Raw genomic sequence first — 21,553 nt, 5'->3', positions numbered from 1 at the left:
CTATGAAAAAAATGTAAAAATCAGCTATAAAGAATACAGTAGATGGAACTTACGGGTTTTCTTGTTTATGATAAAACAACAACAAAAATAAAATATTAAACCATTGTGACTGAAAAGGCAAAAATCTTGTATTTGATTTAGTAATTGTGTTTGAACAGATTCAAACATAACATTAAAATAGAAAAAAACACTTGATATACAAAATGCTTTGTACAAGAGAAAATATCATACAAAACTCAACAGCAAATAAGTGAATTTGTTGAATAATTTTCAACAAATTGATGTGGGAAAACATGAAACAGTTAATCAACTCTTTGTCAATTGCTCTTTTTCCATTTGTAGTATAACAGAAAAAAATATCCTTTTTCATGTTAACGGTTCTATTATATTTTGCAGTTCTGGGATCAGATAGCAAATGGTTGTCGATGAACAACAATTCATAACGACAGATCCTACTGAATTTTTAACCCATAATGTGATATACTCCATCTGTTGCGTTAAATGCTTCATGAAAATATCTCATTAAGGTATCTTATTAAAACATAGGAAATATTTTTCAGAAAATTTTTTGTTTACTCCTGACATAGAAGTTCTGAACTTTGGAGTAAGACATACAAAATACTTCAAAAGCCAAGCCTGGAAACTGAAATTGATAATTCTGACACATATTAAAAATCACAGGCTTGACAGAAGCAGTCTTTTTATGGACTACTATAATTTTTCATGTTGTTCCTTCCTCATAACCAAATGCTAATGATTCTTTGTCCCTGTTCCACAGGCATTTCCTTTAAAGTGTTTTGACTCAATAACTTAACCACATCATAAATGGAATAACTGTATTTAATGCATTTTAGGTTAATTTTCCTGTTTCTTGTCCTACTTGCTTGAATTCTTTTTTCTGCTATACATCTCTACTACGTGGTGCAAAAACATTGTTTGTTGAAACTTGCTCTTCACTTCTCTTTAGGTTAGAAGCTGATCAACCTAGAATGTCTCTATGACCATAGATCTGGATGGTAGCTGACTGGATGACATTTTGGTAATTACTTTCTCTTTCTAGTGACTACATTTTTAAAAGCAACTGTTATATTGTATACCAAAATAAGCAACATGAAAGGGGCAAGGCCCAAGTTAGTTGTCCAGCTATGTTTTTATAGTTCTAATACTTCCCTTCTTTTCTAATTAAAAGTTATTTTTCCTCAAAGCAGAGTACTGAAATAGTTTCATCGGGATCAGTATCTGGGACATATCACTCTGTAAACACAGTTCAACACTCCATAAAAGCAATTGCAGATATGACTAATCACACTATCATTTCATGTGTATTATTGCTTCTCCCACCTAATAACTTATAAAACTTGACTGTGATTAGGAAGTCAGATCTGGTGAGATCATAGCCTCAGTGGGCGGCATACTGGGAAAAAAAGCAGCTCTGCCAAATTTTGTACCTAAATTTAGGTGCCAGGTCTAATTTACAAAGGGGACTGAAGAAAAGCACAACCCACTGAAACTGAATGGTATGATACCATACCTGTTTCCAAGTTACTGTGCTGATTTAAGCAAACCATACATTATAGCTCCATTGTTAGTCTGTTTTTTAAAAATGTAATGCATTGAAGAAGCTCTAAGTATTAGTTCTTTATTCTCTCTTCCTATAATTTCAATAACTTTTTACCTTGCTTCTTTGTTGTAAGACCATCGCAATAAGTCTTGTAAGTCAACATCTTAGCCTTTTCTTTTCTAACTACTTCTAAATACTTTTCTAACTACTTTCTAAATTCTAACTACTTGTGTCTTTCTATTAACATACTTATTTTTTCATATTTTTCCCATGTTCCAGATAGAATCACACCTATCTCTTATTAATTCAGGATAAACAAAATCCACAAAGTATTCAACTCTTACTTGGTTATGAAAAACTGACAGCACTGTTTGTCCACTATATGGATGCTAAACTTCTCCAGTTTTAGTTCCAGCTCAAATGTTATAACTTCCATATTCATACTTCCATACTTAACTTTCACATTGCTTCCAATATTACGCCTTTGTTTTGTCCCAGATTGGATATTTTGTCAAATATGTTTATTGCTTGTTTGGTTGGTTTGTTTTTTGTTTGTTTGGGTTTTTGTTTGCTTGTTTGTTGTTGTTGTTTTTAATGCTTTGGTGTGCTATTAAAATATTTTATTCCACTGTTTTTAAATCTATCTTTCTTGAACTGTTTCAGTTATCATAGCTCTTGTATTTAGTTGTCACTATAATGTGAATTTTTTAAATTGCAGACTGATGTGTCTAATTTTAGTTTCAAGACTGCATCTTGTAACCTTGTTCCTGAAAGGAACTGCCATCTTCCTTTCTTTGTATGCATTTGAGAAACAAGCCTGTTTTTTCTTCCGAGTATGAAGCCCACATTGATAAAGACCTGCCTCTTGTCAGTATTTGGTACATTTGTGAAGTTTGTTTTGCCCCTTGTGCCTTATTCTCTCTGTTAGCAGATGATCCTGTCTTGCTTTTACTCTCACAGTTACCTGTATATCATCCATACTTGCTTTAGAGGTTTGGTCCTTCTTTACTTTTTGTCATCACAGGTTTTCATCACTGGCTTTTTATATTAGAAAGTCCTGTAGAATGTATCAGTAACTACTTCTTTCATGCACTGTGTTGATTTCAGTTATATCTATCACATCAGTATTTTGTGATGTGCAGAATATACTGCAGTGTCTTATCAGCCTGTTTTACAAGAGTGTAGCTGCTTGTGGAATAGAGATGCCTCAAAGTGCCACTGTAGTTGTCAATTTTCAGAAGGTTTCACATCTGATCTGAGGCCTTCCCGTACTTCAGACAATCAGAGGGTAAAATATCAATTCCCCTCTTAAGTGTATGACTTTGTTCTATGATAAATCTTAGTGATTTATTGTATTTTAAAAATACTTCTGGTCATTCTAATATATATAATAACATGAATGCTGGAAGTTGTGAGTTCACTTTTCAAGGAAAAGTGAAACAGCATTATTTTTGTTTATTTCTTTTTTATTTTTTTTCTGTAGCAAGAATCTTATCCACAGCTTCCATCTTTCAAGGTTTTAATATTACAGAATTACTACTAACACGATAAGAAAGGAATTCACTAAAGTGAACCCGTATGCAAATGCTGCATTTAATTTTAAATTATAATCTAATAGAAATGTCTGAGCAAATACCTATAAACTTGATCTATTAAGGTTATTTTGTAACATTGTTGATAACATGGACAATTTGTTCTGAAGTACTTTAAACCAGTATTTCTACTTCAACAGTGTGATATCTGTGTATTAATAATAAATGGAAGGTATGTCTTTTTCATGCATTATGAAACACTAGGTGGAGGAGGTTTGATGTAGTTATGTCAGAATATTTGCATCCAGAGGGAATGTAGTGAGGAACAAAGGTAAGGATCATCTGCCATTTAGCATGTCAAACTTACAGGGGCCAGTGAAGCTGACAACCACTGAAAAAAGTGTGTTTTGCAATTTATAAAGATTGGAATACTTATTTCCTCTGCATTTGTAACTCATATAAGACATGTAGACAAACTAAGCTACAGTCTTACTGAATATTTCTGAGGTCGTTAGTGTACAAAGTAAAAAACCTAAATTAAAGGGGTTTTTTTTGTGAATTTAGTATTGGAGGTGAAATCAATGACACTGCTCCCCTTAATTGACATGACAAATCTATCACAGAAGAACATTTGACAGAATAAAAAGTATGTGTAGTGTAATTTTCTGTCTAAAAATAGTCATAAAGGAAAGAACAGTGACTTAAAAGTCAGAAATGTGGCCCTGAATGGCTAAAAGTTAACCACAGACAGCAAATGTCTTGCTATGATAATGATAATGTCTAGGGAAAAAAAAAAATAGAATTCAAACATGAAATGCAATAAAAGTATTTGCAAAGCTAAAAATACTTGGAGAAATCAGTGCATGCTATGACCAGTAAAGAAAAAAAAAAAAAGAGGACGGAACATATCTGTCAATAAAACGCCTTCATTAACAAATAAATCACTATCCTGCATGTCTGCAGATCTATAGCTATCATTTTAGAAACAAGACTAAAACAATACTGAGTTGCTGTCACAGTTAAGAATAAAAGTGTTAAAGGAATCAAAGTGGACTTTTATATTTTTCAATTTTGAATTTAAAATCTCTATGATATAAATATCATTATTTCAGTTAATTTCACATCACGCTACTCTTAAAAGGATGATTTAGGTTTTGTGGACATGATAATTTCACACTATTTCTCTCTGTGCAGGGGAAATATATCTAATGAAACAAGATCCCCCACTTCTAACATTTAACATGACACATGTACAAACTGGAATGTACATAGAGATTATAGTTTATGCTTTATAATAATTTATCAACAATGTTGCTGCTATTGACAATTAGGTAGTAGGCTCAATTTATATGGTTGTCATGGGCCATCTGCATCTTATCACTTGGTGCAAAAGGCTTAAAAAATTTTCATGTGGCTCTCATCTTCCAAACCTCTGCAATAACATGGAAAGTCTTACTTATTTTTCATTAGATTAATTGAACATAAAGTCATTACAATTTAATCTCTGTCAGCATTAAAAGGATAAATTTTAACTGCATCTCATTAGCTCCAAGTCTATTAGTTCACTTTCCTGCAATTATCAAAGCAAGATTGATAAAAAATATCAAAATATTTTATTTTTATTATCTGACAAAATAAGTGAAAGTAATAGGTAATCTGAGGTGTTTAATGCTGATCCCATAAACATTCTATGAAAATGGTAAAAAAAAAATCAGAGAAAATGTTACAGAATGGAAATTAAACAGAGGTGTTGAATGCTTTTAAGACACACTAGGCAGAACATTAAGGAAGACTACTGAATCCTGTATTCTTTCAGTATCTCATAAAATTATACAAAATATTGGTCCAGTTGTCTTTTGAGAAAGATTTTGTGGAGAAAGGTACTAAAAAAATGTTATGAACCCGTCACCCCATTACCTTGTAACCCTTGTTTGTTTGTTTACTTGTTTAAATAACAGAAACTATTTATTATTATTAGGCGTGGCAGGCACCCAAGTTATAATCCTAACCAAGGTCAAAAAACATGCTGGGCTAGAATTACAATGCAGAAGAATTAAGTGGTTTAGGACAATATTTTGTGGAACAAATCCAGTCAGTCACTGAATAACACCTGGAAGAACTCGTCCAAGAAGCAAACTTTGTAATATTGTAGAAAGAAAAATTATTGCAATTATTCGGGTTGAGACAGTTTAACACTTTTTTTTGGGCCATAATCTCACCCAACTTTAAAGGCTATTAATTCAATTTTAGTAAGTAACGTAACTAGAAACCCTTTAAAAATCATGAAATCATGCTTCAGTTTTTTCCACTTGATCTCCAGCTTAAGTTGAGCATTTATATCAGAAATATGTGCTCAATACAGGAAATAAAAGACCCTTGCTAAGTAATGCATGCTGAGGAAAAAAAATGTTTGGGTTCAGTTCCACAAAAAGTTCCAATTTTCAAAGCAGCCATAGTTAAACTTCAGAGAACTGTAAAAGTTAAGACACAGTACATTCTGAAACTGCAAGTAAGCAAAGCTTCCTTTAAAAAAGAATTCCCTTGCTGTAGTTTGAAAATATTGAGGGCTAGCTCTGCAAGGGGTTTCACCTCCATATACTCTTTGAATGTCTCCAAGGATAGAATCATAGAATTGTATAATCATTCAGGCTGGAAAAGACATTTAAGTTCATCTAGTCCAACTGGACAGTTGGGATAAAACTACTTATCAAACTTTGATGTTTTAACATAAGCAGAATCTCGCTGTGAAGACTTTCTATGATAATTATCTCTTTCCAGTTAAGGCCACCTAGGACATTACCTACTGAATACTGTGATTTAAAAAAAAAAAATAATTTCAAACTAGGTGCCAAGTGTCCTGGCTCTCACTTCATAACATTTAATAAATTATACAGGCCTGATTTTTCTACCTGGCTTCACAAATACATCTTTTACCCTGAGAGCATTATTTGTGCTGCTCATATCATCTAGGACCCTCTCCTTTGTGATCCACAGTCCCATTCCCTTGCTCAGTTTTAACCTCTGCTTTCTTTTATTTTGTCTATAACTTAGCTGTCATTCTTGTTGCACCTCTAGTCAGCCAGCTCCTCCCTGTGTTTCATGTCAGGTCGTGGGCTGGGACACCATGATGGCAGCTTGCAGCTTGCTGCTTAGTGGTTGTCCTTGTCCAACAAGGTGGGAAATCTGATAAGTTCATAGACTCAAAAAGTAACTCTCCATAGTCCAAGCTTCTGGCCAATAGCCAAGTATAACAACGCTACCCTTTATGTATGTACTAATTATATACATTGGAATAACAGGAATTATAAAAATATTAAATATTATATTTGGTTTTATAAATAGAAAAAATATGTCACAGAATGTGTAATGAGTATGTTGTTTAGAAAATTGCAGTATAAATGATGTGCTTATATAAAGCAAATCATATGCTTTAATGCTTAGATTCTACAGAGACTGTACCATAGAAATATTGAAGAGAGATGAAAATACAGGACTTGAATAAAACATCAAAAAAATGGTGACAGGATCGAAGCCTCATTTTATGTACTTTATGTAATGTCTTTTATGGAATCAAATGTCTTTTATAAAATGCAAAAGATTTAACATGATTAATTTTAATTATTTTGACAGCTGAAGATTCTTTCAGAATTATATGGAGCCCTACTATAATTTTTCTCAGAGGAGACAATATATTTATTTTTGTAAGGAGACCTAGAGTTTTTGAGTATTGTTCATGGCTACATGCTTTCTAGCTTTCTTCAAATTTCAGTTGCATCAATTTTCAGAGGTTCATATTAACTTTTTCTTCCATGTTGATTCTCCTTCCCACTTCCATGTTTTTATTTGAGACAAACCTGTCAACTTTCACTTGATTTTGCTTTTTTAGGATGGTAATCTCCTCTGTTTGCCACAATTAAAACTATGGGAACTTTCACCATAGAATTGAAAAATCCCTAGACACATTCTCATTTTAAAAGCCCTCAGGGACTTTATAATAAAAATAGCATGATTACATTAAATAAGAGTGATAGTAAGAAGCTTTTCTCCTAAAATCTTTAAAAAAATAGTGAAAGAGTGTGTGTGTGTGCATATGTGTGTGCATACATGTGTATGTTTGCATGTTGTTTAAAAAGTACTGAAGGCAGTATTTAGCCCTACCTTAATAACAGCTCTCTTTATGCACGTCTGTTCTGAAGCTTACCTTTAACCTTGTGTCTGCAAGCAGCTGTGGAACAAATTCCAAATAATTTAAATATCTAACACCTCATTTTAGAGGCATTCAGAGATGCATCAAATGATAGCACATAGCTCTGTCAGTGGCCTGATAAGTGATCTAAATTAAATTGCTTTGCCTCTCTGTGCCTACATTTCTTTATTTTTAAAACAGAATTCATGATTGCTCTATCATTCATGAGCTTCTCTGAGCTCTGTGGAGAACTCCAGTGGTGAACAACTTTTATTAACTATAAAAGAAGAAAACATTAAAATGATAAGCTTTTTGAGGGTTGTTAGACATGATTTGCATGTATTTTTCCTTTTTTTTTTTCTTTTTTTCTTTTTTTTTTTTTTTAAGTGTAGGAACAGACAACAAGCTGATAAACATGAGTTGTAACAGTCACAAAAGGAAGTGTGGTATGTCCATATACATTCATTTAATAACTGGTATTATGTTTATTTGATGAAGTTAAACTGATTGGTGGAATTCATGGTCACATTTTAAAACAAAGATTCAAATTAGATTTAGCTTAAAGCAAGTGGCTAAGAATAAGTTTATCAGAAAACAGTTTGGAACACAAGACTGAAAACTTACCATCTACTAATGAAGCTAAGACTTATTGCTGCATAACTTCAGAAAGAAAATCAACATTTCTCTCTGAAGTTGAGGATAAAGATGGAGTTACTGTTAGAGATGTATTTCTGGACTAACATAGCACTGACTATACTCTTTTCATTGATAATAGTCATTTTTGCAGTAAAAATATTTTTTAATGGAAAAATATAGTGTCTTGAACAAAGAGAAGTGATTAGAGAGTAATTTATGTGTATTGCACAACGTATGTGTTTATTTGTGTGCAGACTGTATATTTGAGTACAGTATACAGTATTATTTAAAACATGGCATATTTGGACTGCTGTAAAATACTTGTTGTAAGTGTTTTGTAAATTGCATGTAAAATTCATCAAATTTATCAAACCATGCAAAGACTGTAGCAAGGAAAAGCAAAATAATGAAATTGTTCTCCACTGTTTCTGCTTTCAATTATGTGGTGGATGCACTCGACCTGCCCCCCAGCCAAACCAGCAGCAGTTTGGTCCAGGCTCCAGAGGGAAGGATCTGAGCCACAGCCAGGCCACGAACTCCTTCCAGGAGACCCACATGGAAGCAGAATGGCACACTGAACACCAGTGGCTTATGGGTGCAAGGAGCCTCATGCACACTTTTCCTACTGTATGCAATTTGACTATGAGTCAACCACTTCATTCTACAAATACAACAGCCCACTTTGAGCTCTCCATGCTAAATAAGTGAGCTGTATGTCAATGGTTTTATTACTCAGAGATCAGTGGATGAATCCAATTCAAGTTCAATATTAGTAATTTAGCTTAAGTACTGAATGTAATGGATTATTTAGAAATATAAGGTTGTATGATTTTCAGGGTACTCTTTGATTCATGTTACTTGGTAGACTAGATTTGCTAAAATTTTACCAAGGGCAACTGCAGACTACACTAAATGCTTGCAAGATAAAGTCTAGCTTGCATTTTGCTGAGAAGGATGGAAGTGACTAGGAAATCAATGATCCAAGGCTAATGCAGAGACATCACAGACATCTGCAAAATGGGGCCTATTTTGCACTTTGCTGAGAAGAAACGATTTATCCAGACAAAGTGGCACCTTCAAGGATATGGACCAAAAACAATGTCTACAACTGAACATAACAGAGGCCCACCTGGAGTCAGGGAAAAAGGGTCCAATGGACCTGGTAGTGAAATATTGCTATTGAACTGAATCATGGTGTGAATGGTCTGTAAATGTATAAAAGTTTGTAGTTTTCTATGTTTGAATGGACCTCTGTGCAGGTACCCAGCTTGAGCCAGCCGTTCTCCTATTCTACTCCACTAAATTTTTTATTTTCTGAAAATTTTGTCTCCTGAAAGTCAGTTTTGCATGCAGTTAAGGGCCTTGCATGAAAGTTTGCCACTGGAGCTTTAAAAATAGGCTCCAGAGCAAACCTTTATCAGGGAAAGAAGAATCCTGAACGTTTGCACTGTGACAGACATAAGCCTCGCCTGAGAGTTTGTCCCCAGATCTCCAAGACACAGCCCCTGGAGCAAATGGTCATCAGGGAGAGAAGTTGCCTGAAAGTTTGCTTCTGCGAACGAGTACAGGCATCTGGAGAGAAGGTAAGCAGCATTTGGCCTCGCATATTTCCCTATGCAGTAAATAACAGAATGAACCCACCACCAAACTCTTTTAAGAAACCGATCTCTTATCTTTAAGAAACCTAAACATTGTTCTGCAGCAAGCAGAATGTTAAAATTACTCCCTTGCAACAAATGACTATACTGTTACCTCTGTCACAGGACAAATAGCACCATGCAGTTAAGTGAGACCGTGGCTGTATCTACCAAGCACTTAACTTTCTAGGTGATTCCAGTATGTCTTGGGAAAACAAAAGAAGCACAGATGAAAGGAAGACTTACTGATGAGCTTGGGACTACATGTGACCTCCTTTTATGGTTTAGGTGTCCATGGAACAGAAATAAGGAAACGCAGAAAAAATAACAGCTTTATACCAATTTAACACATTTGCAGCAGGAAGCCAGAATGTGATAGTAACCCAGGTAATGGCCACTAGATGGCTTTGGGTATGTGGAAGATCAAAGAGATCGGCCTAATGTGGCCATTGGTGATTCATGCTGATCATTCAAATTAGAAAGCACCACGTAGTGAAAAAATACCCCTTGGAGGAACATATCCATGGAAACCCAACACCAAACAGAAGCCTGAGCCAGGGTGGAATTGCTATGTTTAAGACCCAGGCTGCCAGGTAAGACTTGGGCAGGGTCAGAACACTGTAAGGGCCAGCAACTTTCTGTGGGCTGGGGTCCAAGAGCAGTGGGGGGCACCCAGTATCCATCAGGACAGGGCCTGGCAGTCAAGACCCATCCCACAGACAGATCAAGTCACAGAATCACAGAATGGTAAGACTCAGAAGGGACCTCTCAAGATCATCTAGTTCAATAAGTCTGGGCTGGAATGTGGGACCCACGGCTGAGCAGGGCATGGCTGTGGGGAGCTGGAGACTGGCCCTGCTGCAGCACCGCTGGGGCAGGGACTGATGGCCCTGGGAAGCTGAAATGTGTTCCTGGGCTGCTGGCAGGGAAGGAGGAGGCCCCAGGAGAGGGGGTCAATGCCAGTAAGGCTTATATGGCCCTCAGGGCCCTGAAAACAACTCAATCATCTAGTGTGAGGTTTGTGTTCCCCCAAGGTCATGGTGCAGGTCACAACTGGATTGGACACCTTTATTGGTGTGAACATGCTCTTTACAGAGCATTTGTATGCGTTTTCTGATAATGAAATCATTACCCACTCACTACTATACCTGTCGGTCATTGATTAAGTCTTTGCTGTTATGTGACTGAGTGGTATAACTCTGTGTTTCCAACTATTTCTTTAACAATTGCCTCTGAGTCTCATCCTGAGGCTGATATTTCTTCCTGTCAGAAGAAGGACCACAGTTCTCATGCTAAAGCAACAAGAACTTTAAATCTGGACTATTGTGTCTCCTCCAGCCTGTAGGTTTCTAACCTTTGCTATCTTTAAAACTATTTTGTTGACTGCGAAAGAGATAGATATGCATATTACTTTCCCACTGAATTCAAAGAAAAGCCAAACACAGAAGATTCATAAGCATCATAAGTTAGGTATCTAAGGATAAGTGTGTCACTGCTCCCTTTCAGTGTAGTGGAAAGTAAGACTCATATCATTAGGAGATTAAATTATTTTTCACTATCTAAATCAGCTTCTAGAAGTTCCTATTACTACTCTTTCAGAGGCTCTAGAATACCCTGCATGGCTTCCCACTGCCACTCCAGAAAGGTCCAGGTCTGTAGTAAGACTAGTGCCTTATGTATCAGTCCTGGAAGACATCTGAGATACACTAGGTTTAGACACATAACTGAATAGTTCCCAATGGTGTCAGGAAAGCTACTTAGTTGCCGGAATGTTGATATTTATATTAAGATAAACTGAACGGTTCTCTATGACCAGAGTTAATTGATCACATTTAGATGCTTAGTGCCATTTTTAGACGTCCTAGTATATCTATTTGGAACTGGCAGATATGACATAAGATATGACTTGAGCTCTTCTGGAGTGACAGCTGGAGGTCAGATTAGATACTTTAAGGCATCTCAGATGACACTAGATGCTTATGTTTAGACAACCAAATCAATCTGCTAGTTTCTATTATGTACTAAAATTATCACTGTATTTGATTCTTCTAGATCACTGTTTTCCTAAGCAAAGGAATGTTCTTGGGTATCTGATCTTGGCAAGAGGTCAAGTAAAAGAAAGAAATGTCTTCTGTGAAAGGAAAATTCCTCACCAGTACTCTAGATGGGAAAAGAAACTGCACAATAATTTATGCTGAAAGTTACAGGGATCTTTAAAACAAAGAGATAAAATATACCAACAAATAAAAATATAAATGAGTAAGAATAACTGGTAAAAATAAACAGCCAAAGAAAGAGACTACTTTAAAATGCAGTAAATCCTTCAGCACTTGATGCCTTGACAGAAAGACTATTCTTCTTTCTGAAAGACAGATTTGTATCTGATCAGATTTAGCTGAAGTAAAAGATGGAAATACTGTAAAGAATTCCATGACCTTTGCATTGACAAAGCCAGATTATGTACTCATAAGTGATTCCTTCTGCCCATAAAAGCTTCCAGTTAATCTACTGGACAGAAAGTTATACTGTGGAAACCTGTGTCTTTAATAGAAATTCTGATCACTGTAAAATGGAATTGTTCCCCTGGGGAAAGAATAGTCTTTTTCCTGGGGGAAGTCTTACAATGGAAAGTGTTTAACGTTACTACCTATTGAAGATTTTTTTTTTTTTCATAGAATAGGATCAGTCTGGATCTTACTGTGATGCTACTCCTTAAAGGGCCAGCAGTACTTTATTTTTTAAGTTTCTGAAGCCCTTGTACATTATCTATTGAACAGGTTTAAATTAGTATGACTCTTCACATAACTGGTGTACGGCAAACGATGAAGCAAAAATTACTCTTTTTTTATCATTTAAAAGATTTCATAGATGCAATGTTTAGAATTTATTTTAAACATAACAAATTTTCTGCAGCTTAATCTGAGAACGTGATTAAGTGACAGAGATTTCTGAATGGTATGAAACTTGCTTTGGATGAAAACATAATAAGGCAGACTCTAAGTTGATCTATAGTAATACATAGTGTGATTCATCCACTTTGAATTTTAGTCATATAAAATATATCTCTCTCAACAGTTACTATGTATGCAAGGGAAAAAAGAAAGAACAACAAAAAAAAAAAGTAGTTAACTTCTCCAATCCAAACAGAAGGGCTGTCAGTCTGTTTTTATAGTAATTTACAATGCTGGTAAAAGTGCTGAAGGAAGTGTCTGTGAGGCTGAAGGAAGCTGAACTCCTGAAAGTGAAATACCTAGTTGATCAATCTAAAAGTAGCATTTAGCTGAAGTGCACTTTCTGTCTTTAATACAGATCTGTGAATTAAACATACAACCTTAGATTATGAGTGCCAACAGAAACAAGAACTGCCTTTCATTCACCAATGCACAAAAATCAAAATATCCCACAATATTTTCCAGACATCTCAAGTGAGTCATTTTAGTCACCAACAGAGAAGGCAAACAGTTGTGTTTATTGCTCAGATGAATTTCTTGAACAGAGATTATCAGACTTGGGCCAAGTATTTTCATTATCACCCAACATTACACCACAGTCACACATTAAAGCATGCCATGGTGCTGGATTGTTGTACATTGAAACACACTATGTAGCCAAGGCTAGCTGTGAGTTTGGAATTATGTCGCTTGCAAATAGTAAGTTTCAGCTCTATTTAGCTATTGTGTACACAGTATTCCTGCACAGTTGTGAGATGTGGATCACCTTCTGTTATCATGTCAGTAGATTTGAACATTTCTATCTACTGTTTTCTTTCTGCTTGAAGGATTCAATATCATAAAAAAAATTTCAGCTACTAAACAACAGCTGGACTTACTGAAGTTCACCTATGTCTTTTTGTACTCTGCAACTAGACCTGGCTGAAGTATTTTTGATTCAGGTTAATGAGTTTTCAGTAAAGGAGAATAACCACTATTCTCTATCTACTGAATACATTTATATTGATGCAGACTCCTAAGCTACTAGGATTCATTGCTGCCAGGGCATGAGGAACCCCAAAAGGACCTCTAAGCCTTTTCCAGTGGAGTGGCCATCCAACATGGGAACCACCAACCTGCACTGAGGCTGGCACACACGGATGTAGAACTTTGCATTTGCTTATTATCTAGTTCCTGTTGTCTCATTCCACTGACCTGTTTAGGTCCCTCTGGATGGCAGCTGTGCCCTCATCCATATTGGCTGCATGCACACATGCACACTGTCACGAAGGCACCCTGAGGTTAGTTTAAGGGACAACAGGGTCCAAAGCAACTTTTATTAAACCGGTGAGAAACAGGGTTTTAGCACTCCAAAAGTGACTTAAATACAGGTTCGGATATCAGTTGAGGAAAATTATTAAGGGGCAGCAACTAATACAACAGGCAGTCCACAGAGTGCATGCACGTGGCTTCACCCAAAACAATGCTGGAGCCGTCCCTGAGTCCTGGAGGAATACACACTTGCCTGAACACGGTGTGGGATTATTTTTAAAGAGATACACGTACTCGTAGTGAGTACGGGAAGTGTACACTCGCGATTCTGCGAGGGTAAATTTATAATACACTCGCAATCCTGCGAGGGTTAATTTACTTACACGTGCAAATGTGCATGGAATATTATACGTGCTTATGTGGAAGCACGGGAGGAAAATACACTCGCGATTGTGCGAGGAAATAATTTATACATGTGCTTGTATTGAGCATGGAAAGTTACACGTGCAAAAGTGCACGGAAAGTACACGTGCTTGCATTAAGCACAGAAAGTACGCAGGCAAATGTGCACGGAAAGTTACATGTGCATATGTACACGAAAAGTATAAATATACTCGCAATCCTGCGAGAAGTTTTACTCACACCCGTGGCGGCAAGGCAAGCGGAGTCTCCATCCCGGGGAGGGGGGCTCTCGGCGGCAGCATCTTGCTCGTGCTCCAAGAGACCCGCAAAAATGGGCGGAGTCTCGACGAGAGTCCCGTTTTCATATTGACTGATCAGATCTGACTGTAGGCATTCTAGAAGCTTCTCTGCACCCCCACACTGGCTGTGGGTGCCCCTGAAGCCTCCAAACATCCCCCACACTGGCCACAGGTACTCAGCAGCTCAGTGGCGCCTCGGCACTCCCTTCTCCTAATGGCCCAGGAACCAGGGTGTTCTGGGGCCAAACAAAAGAAGCTGTTAGCCTCAAGTAGCAGAGAGAGAGGGAGATATGCCCACTCCTTCCATACTGAAGGAGGGATGGGGAGAGAGGGGGGTTTGCATTCTGCCACACACACACATATACCCACAGAGTTAGAGTTGTCCACAAACTTGGTTAAGGTATGGTATGTCTCCTCTGCCATGTCACTGGAAAAGGTATTAAACAGGATAGGACACAAGATGTAGCCCTGAGGAACTCTCCCTAATAAATGGCGTATAAGTAGAGTATGAGAAATTAGAAATTTTTATCAAAGATCTGAATCACCTTTTGTTCTTGTCTCTTTTCACAGACTGTGGAAAGATCCTAGAGGTAGCAAGGTTCAGATAGTAGGTGCTGAATTTAGTTAATTTTTTTAAGCTGAATTCTGGCAAATGTGAGCTATTTTTTTTTTTTTTAATATCTTTTGGCAGTATAAGTATCCAGGATGTATATTATTTTTGTTACTGTTTCCAAATATTTCCTTGGGTAAGAAGAAGATGAAATAACTCCCAAATCAATCAGATGTTGGCTATTTGTCTTTCTTGTGGATTTGATATTCTCAATTCACCGTTGATAGGAAAGCAGTGTTCAGTAATAGAGCTATCACAAACTTTTTCATATTTACATTTATTTGCATTTGCTGCCAAAATGATTACATTTATGGCAAACTGCCTTTGCCAAATGCTGAACACATGCATATTCACTTCTACACTTCCCACACTGACAGCTGATGTACCAGCTTGTTACAAGTTTTTAGTGACCATCTTTATATTAATTGATTTTTTCAGATATTTTAGCTCACACTTAGATATCTATTGCCTTTTCAGAATAACATTCTGAATTACCTGAGGTAAGTTTTTCTCATAAATAACTAATTAGTAAATAACAGTCAAATGTAGGAACTCTTGGTCAGTTTTGATGATGGATTTGGAAGGAATGTAAGAATGATTCAGAAAATTTGGTGATAAACTTTGCTGATAAGATTATTCACAGAGTTAAAGATGGTAGCATCTGCAATGAATTGCAGAAGTACCTCATTATAAAGTGTGATTTATCAACAAAAATATAAGGGAAGAAACACTTGTGAATTAATATAAACATGTGGTGCATCCACATAAAGGAAACTACTATTAACTTTGGGTTGTCTATTTAAAAAAAAAAAAAAAATTAGAACTACAGGAGTTAAAGAGATGAGTGACAAAATTGCTGTTGAAAGGAACAAAACAGATTCCACTCTAGGAATAACTAAGAAGATAACTTTAAAGTCCATGAAGTTATTGGTGGCATGAGAAAAGAAAGAGTGGAAAAGGAGTATTCGCAGTTTTATTTATACGAATGCTTTGGAAAGCAAAAATTCACATGGATTCAAAAAGCAAGAACAAAACATTAATTGCCATTAAGAACAAGCAAATCACCTTTATCTTGGGATGTCTTTGAGCTACTGATCACTAGGAGAAAAAACAAGGACATATATAACTAGTTTTTCATACTTCCACAGGTAACATCTGGTTACTGAATAAGAGAGGATAGTGAGTGGAGTGGACCTCTGATATAGCTATGTTCATGATACAGTTTATTGACAATCCATCATACTTTTATGCTATTTCTGTTCTTCTGCTTATTAGATTGCAGAGATTAGTTTACATTCATCGACAAAATACTTCCCATTGCTGTGCTTACATTAGATATGCCAGTCAGGGAAGCTAATAAACTGTAAAAATGCTAGTTCCTAGTTTCACAAGTATAACAAATCTTTAGATTACCTCACGGCTTTTCTACTTTTGTGTAACAGAAAGATCTTTCGCAGTTTCATTCTTTTCCTGAGAATATATTAAGCTAGGTTCTGTAAAAATCAGGACTGCTCAGAGGTGAGAGAAAAATGCTATTAAGGGATTTAAGTTGTGCCATGATTAAAACATGCCACAGACATAAATGTTTTGTATTGGATTTTTGGGGGGTGGTTTTGGGGGCAGGTCAGTGTTGTTTTGTTTTGTGTTCTTTTTTACCCTAAGTAAAAAATGAACAAACAAACAAAAAAACCCACAAGTGCATCTATAATTCTGTTAGATTTTTTAAACTGTCCTTTCTAGGTGTAAATATCTGCTGAGGTGTTTGGAAGTATGATGAAAATTAATCTCTGTTCTTAAGATCTGCTGACTAATGACATTGAGTATTAACCATTTGGTAAGGCAATAACAGCCTGTGCTGAATAATTAAATTATTTCTATTGAAATGTTACATTGTAATGAGAGTCTGCTGTAAGCTGTGGTCTGTGTCATCCTGTTCTGCTTTTAAAGACCAGAACTCCACATTCCAAAGAAAAACACGATGTTTTGTCTCTGCAGATATTTGTCACAGTCTTGCAAAAGGACAGCTGTTTTCTGTGCCCTTGATGATACTGATAAGACCTGATTTTTTTCAGTTGGTTTGCATAAGCTTAATTAATCAGAATGTAGGAAAATACATGATGATATACAAGAAATATATTTTGATATACGATGTTGTAATGGTATGAGTCACAGAAATGTTAGTGGGAGACCTTTTTTTTTTAATTTCTTGTCTGTTACCATATGCTATGGGTCAAGGCTACCAAAAGCTGGTGTTTCAATGTACTTTGGATACTGGTGCATACACAAACACCGTACTTCAGTTACACTATGCTTAGATAGATTTTCTGACATTTTGCTTACAAGGAAGTCAATCAGTTAAAACTTTCTAAAGAAAACTGTTGTAATGTTGCGTATATACCATGGATGAGGGATTTAATTACTGACAGGTAAGGGGAAGGGCCAACAGAGGAAGCTAAAAGGAACATTCACCTCCTCTGTTCCCATTAACTTTGTGTGGTATGTTTTCTACGTCACATGACAGGCAGCATGCTATGCTTCTGCACTGTGTTCATACCTCCTTCCTAATCAGTACTCTATCTAAACAGAACCCTGCAGTGAAAGAGCCTCTGAAGTAAATATCTGTAATATTCAAAGTAAGTTATAAAATAGAACACTTGTTGCCCTAAAAATCCAATATTTTTTGAGTTTTTCATTCTCCATAATTAAAAACAAAAAATGATTGGGATTTTATTATAACATTGGATAAAAAATGTCAAGTGTTCTCTTCAGATATTTCTTGTATACAAGTACATATGCATTTGAGAATACCATTAAAATTGTATTTATAATTGTGTAAAAGGTTTACTGAACTTAATTAAAATAGGAGATTTTATCTTGGTCAAAATGAAATGATATTGAAATTACAATAGTAAAATTAAAAAATGGCATTTTCATTAAAAAAAAATAAATCAGCATGATGCTCCTATGAAATATTTTTAATTTAACAAAACTTCTCTTACTAACAGGAAACAGTTCCATCTATATTTTTTGAAAGAGCACTACTTCTCTGTGCATGGACAGTAATCAAATACAAACCACACTTTATCACCTCCATCTATTATTGGCGTGACCAAGAGGATATAGTCCAAGTGGTTAAGCAGCCATAAATTTGCAGCAATATATTGATATGCACTAGCACCATCTAGCTTTACTTTCAGGATAACTCATATCAGACAAAAGTTCTTTGCAAATGAAGTGGGAGTTGTTTCATCTGAACCGATCAAAGAACAGTTTCAGAAGTAAGTCTTCTGGTTACAAAGAAACTTGAGAAGGAAGATGAAACTTCCCTGTGGTCTCATAAAAGTTTGGCTCAGGGTTTCTAAATCGCTTCTTAGTAGCAGTCAGAAATGTAAAATGTAGATTCTTTTCCATCCTTTATTTTTGTTATTTCTTATTTAACTGTTACATTTTAAGTTTCTTAAGAGCATTCTGATAGAGATAGAATACAAAGGCTCTAGAGCTTTCATGCTGAAACTCAGACATAAATAAGCTGTTTTACTCTTTAACACATTTTATAATCCCAAGGACAGAAGTCTTTATCTTTACTTCTGTAATCATTATAATTTACTTCAATGGAGCTAGCCATGGGAGTATACTAAAAGTTATCAAGAATATATATTTTCTAAAGCAAAAATGTTATGGCATCCCTAATAGGCCAAGAAGGGAAAGGAAGCAACCCAACTGAGATCAGACAGGATTAATATTTGCTATATTCCACATCATCCCCAGAAACCTTGCCTCCTCTTGTAAAATGGAGCATCTTGCTTCTGTGATGATACAACAGAAGGACAGTGCTCAATTACTCCATTAAAGAGAAGCAGTTGTTAATAGTAATCTGTTTCCCAGAAATAACTTTGCTCTCCTATTCCCATAGGAAATAAAGAAGTGGAGGGACAGGCAAATATTTTATCTGCTGCACTTAATGCAATAGAATCTGCAGAGCCTTCATTTATAGGAATCCAAGTCCCTGAGACCAGACTTCCTTTTCATGACTTTTCCTTTTTCATTATGTTTGGAGATTCTGAATTGACCTTTGTTTTTGCTTGAATTTAATTTTATATGGTTGAAGGCTAAAAGTGACTTTAGTGGAATTCAAAACGTGTTGAAGTGTGCTGATGAAGAATATTTGGCAAGTTGTTTTTTCTTATTTTTCAGGATGAAAATGAAACAAAACCACTGAAATAGGGATAAAGTTATTTACTGAATCCTTCCACCAACTTGATAGTGAGAACACTGAGCATGTTAATGCGTTTTCAATTACATTTTAGGAGTCCTTGAAGCCCTCAACTCTGATAGGAAGATGTAAGTTTAACTTGGATTTTCTGTCACTTTTCTGATAATTAAAACAAACAAACAAACAAAAAAGGCAATGATAACACTAATGTATCCCACAGGGCAAAGTTAGAAGTGTTTTTCAGTCTCTTCTCTGAGACTGAGATATCTCTATGTTTATCTAATTTACTTAAACACAATTATTTATAATATAAAATATAAATTTACCAATTTTCCTACAGGTTCTACTCAGATATAAATTAAAAATATACCACTATAAATGTATTCCTTTATGCCATTAAAACATAAATATGTTTTATATCAAAACTACAGATTTAAGAGTAAGTCTAGGTTTGTGTGATTTTTTCATGTCTCTCAATTCCAGAATCTTGTTAATAAAGTACATTTCTGAGACAAACATACTAATAGTCAGTATAATAGCAATAAAATGCTCTCTGACCAAGAAAGGAAACAAACACACACATGTATATAATATATATGTGTATACATATATATGTATGTATTTATAATTTCAGTTCCCAATGTTGCAACTGATCCTGTGACTCCAATGATTTTCATATGACTTGTGAAAATTAACAGTTGGCAATACGTACCTATAATTTCTGCACACATAAGCACTCCTTCATGAACGCACTGGTGAGGCCACTCCTCAAATGTTGTGCTCAGTTTTGGGCCCCTCACTACAAGAAAGACTTTGAGGTCCTGGAGAGAGTTCAGAGAAGGACAACAAAGTTGGTGACAGATCTAGAGAACAAATTTTATAAGTAGCGTCTGAAGGAAGTGAGGCTGTTTAGCCTGGAGAAAAGGAGGCTGAGGGGAGACCTTATTGCTCTCTACAACTACCTGAAAGGAGGTTGTAGCATGGAGGGTGTAGCAAGTGATAGCACAAGAGGAAATGGCCTCAAGTTGCACCATGGGAGGTTTAAATTGGGTATTAGGAAAATATTCTTAATGGAAAAGTTTGTCAGGCATTGGAACAGGCTGCCCAGGGAAGTGGTTGGGTCACCATCCCTGGAGGTGTTTAAAAGACGTGTAGATGAGTTTTGTGTGGGTGAGGTTCTTAGGGATGTGGTATAGAGGTGGTATAAAAGTGTTAGGTTAATGACTGGACTCAATGATTCTATGATTCTACGACAGAATTTAAAATGTAGTGCAAAAAAGAGATTTGATTTAGTTTGAGGTGTGGAAATGACCTTACAACCTTTGAGACTGTAAAGAAGGTATGTATTTACAGCCCTGGACACACTGGGGAATCCTTTCCACCTAAGACATGTACAAATTTCCAGTAGTTGTGAGCTTGGTTAAATGCTGTAGAGTGTTACATATTTATGAAAGTTCTAGGAACACCTATATATATTCATAACCTGTCCCTGAGAAGGTGGTTATTATTACAATGAGTTCCAGGAAATCTTTTCCATAGTCACACCTCCCGCCCTTCATGGTTGCACCTGCACAGTGACTGTGAACCGGGGTCTTCTTTGCCGTATGCTGTTACCTTTGGCCTGATGTGCTGAGTTGCCTGGGGCTCAGACTGCTGAGTTGGTTAGAACTGGAGTATCTCCTGTCCTGTGGCCAAGTTTCTGTCATCTAGTTCACCCAAGGATGCACCAAGGATGCACGCAAGATTTTTTTTATCTTTGTAAGGCCTGTGAATTCGTCAGCAAGCTCCTGTTTATCATACAATAAGTTACATAAAGCTAAGCAAGGCTAGGCAATTGTGATGTGAGTTAAGGGTTATCTCTCTAAGTGCTAGCTCTTTAGTTCTGCAAGTGTTAGTTCTTTAAGTGTTAGTTTTTCAAGTGTTAGTTAGTTAATTCTGTATATCAAGTTTATTCTAGAAAAAGAAAAGGAAAAAGGAAAAAGTAAAAAGGAAAAAGGAAAAAGGAAAAGGGAAAAAGGAGAAAGGGGAAAGGGGAGAGGGAGAGGGAGAGGACAGGAAGAAAAGAAAAGAGAAAAGAAAAGAAAAGAGAAAAGAAAAGAAAAGAAAAGAAAAGAAAAGAAAAAAAAGAAAAGAAAAGAAAAGAAAAGAAAAGAAAAGAAAAGAAAAGAAAAGAAAAGAAAAGAAAAGAAAAGAAAAGAAAAGAAAAGAAAAGAAAAGAAAAGAAAAGAAAAGAAAAGAAAAGAAAAGAAGAAAAGAAAAAAGAAAGAAAAGAAAA

This window comes from Columba livia, chromosome 1, assembly GCF_036013475.1.
Source record: "Columba livia isolate bColLiv1 breed racing homer chromosome 1, bColLiv1.pat.W.v2, whole genome shotgun sequence".
NCBI lineage: Eukaryota > Metazoa > Chordata > Aves > Columbiformes > Columbidae > Columba > Columba livia.
This window is presented reverse-complemented; position numbering follows the sequence as displayed.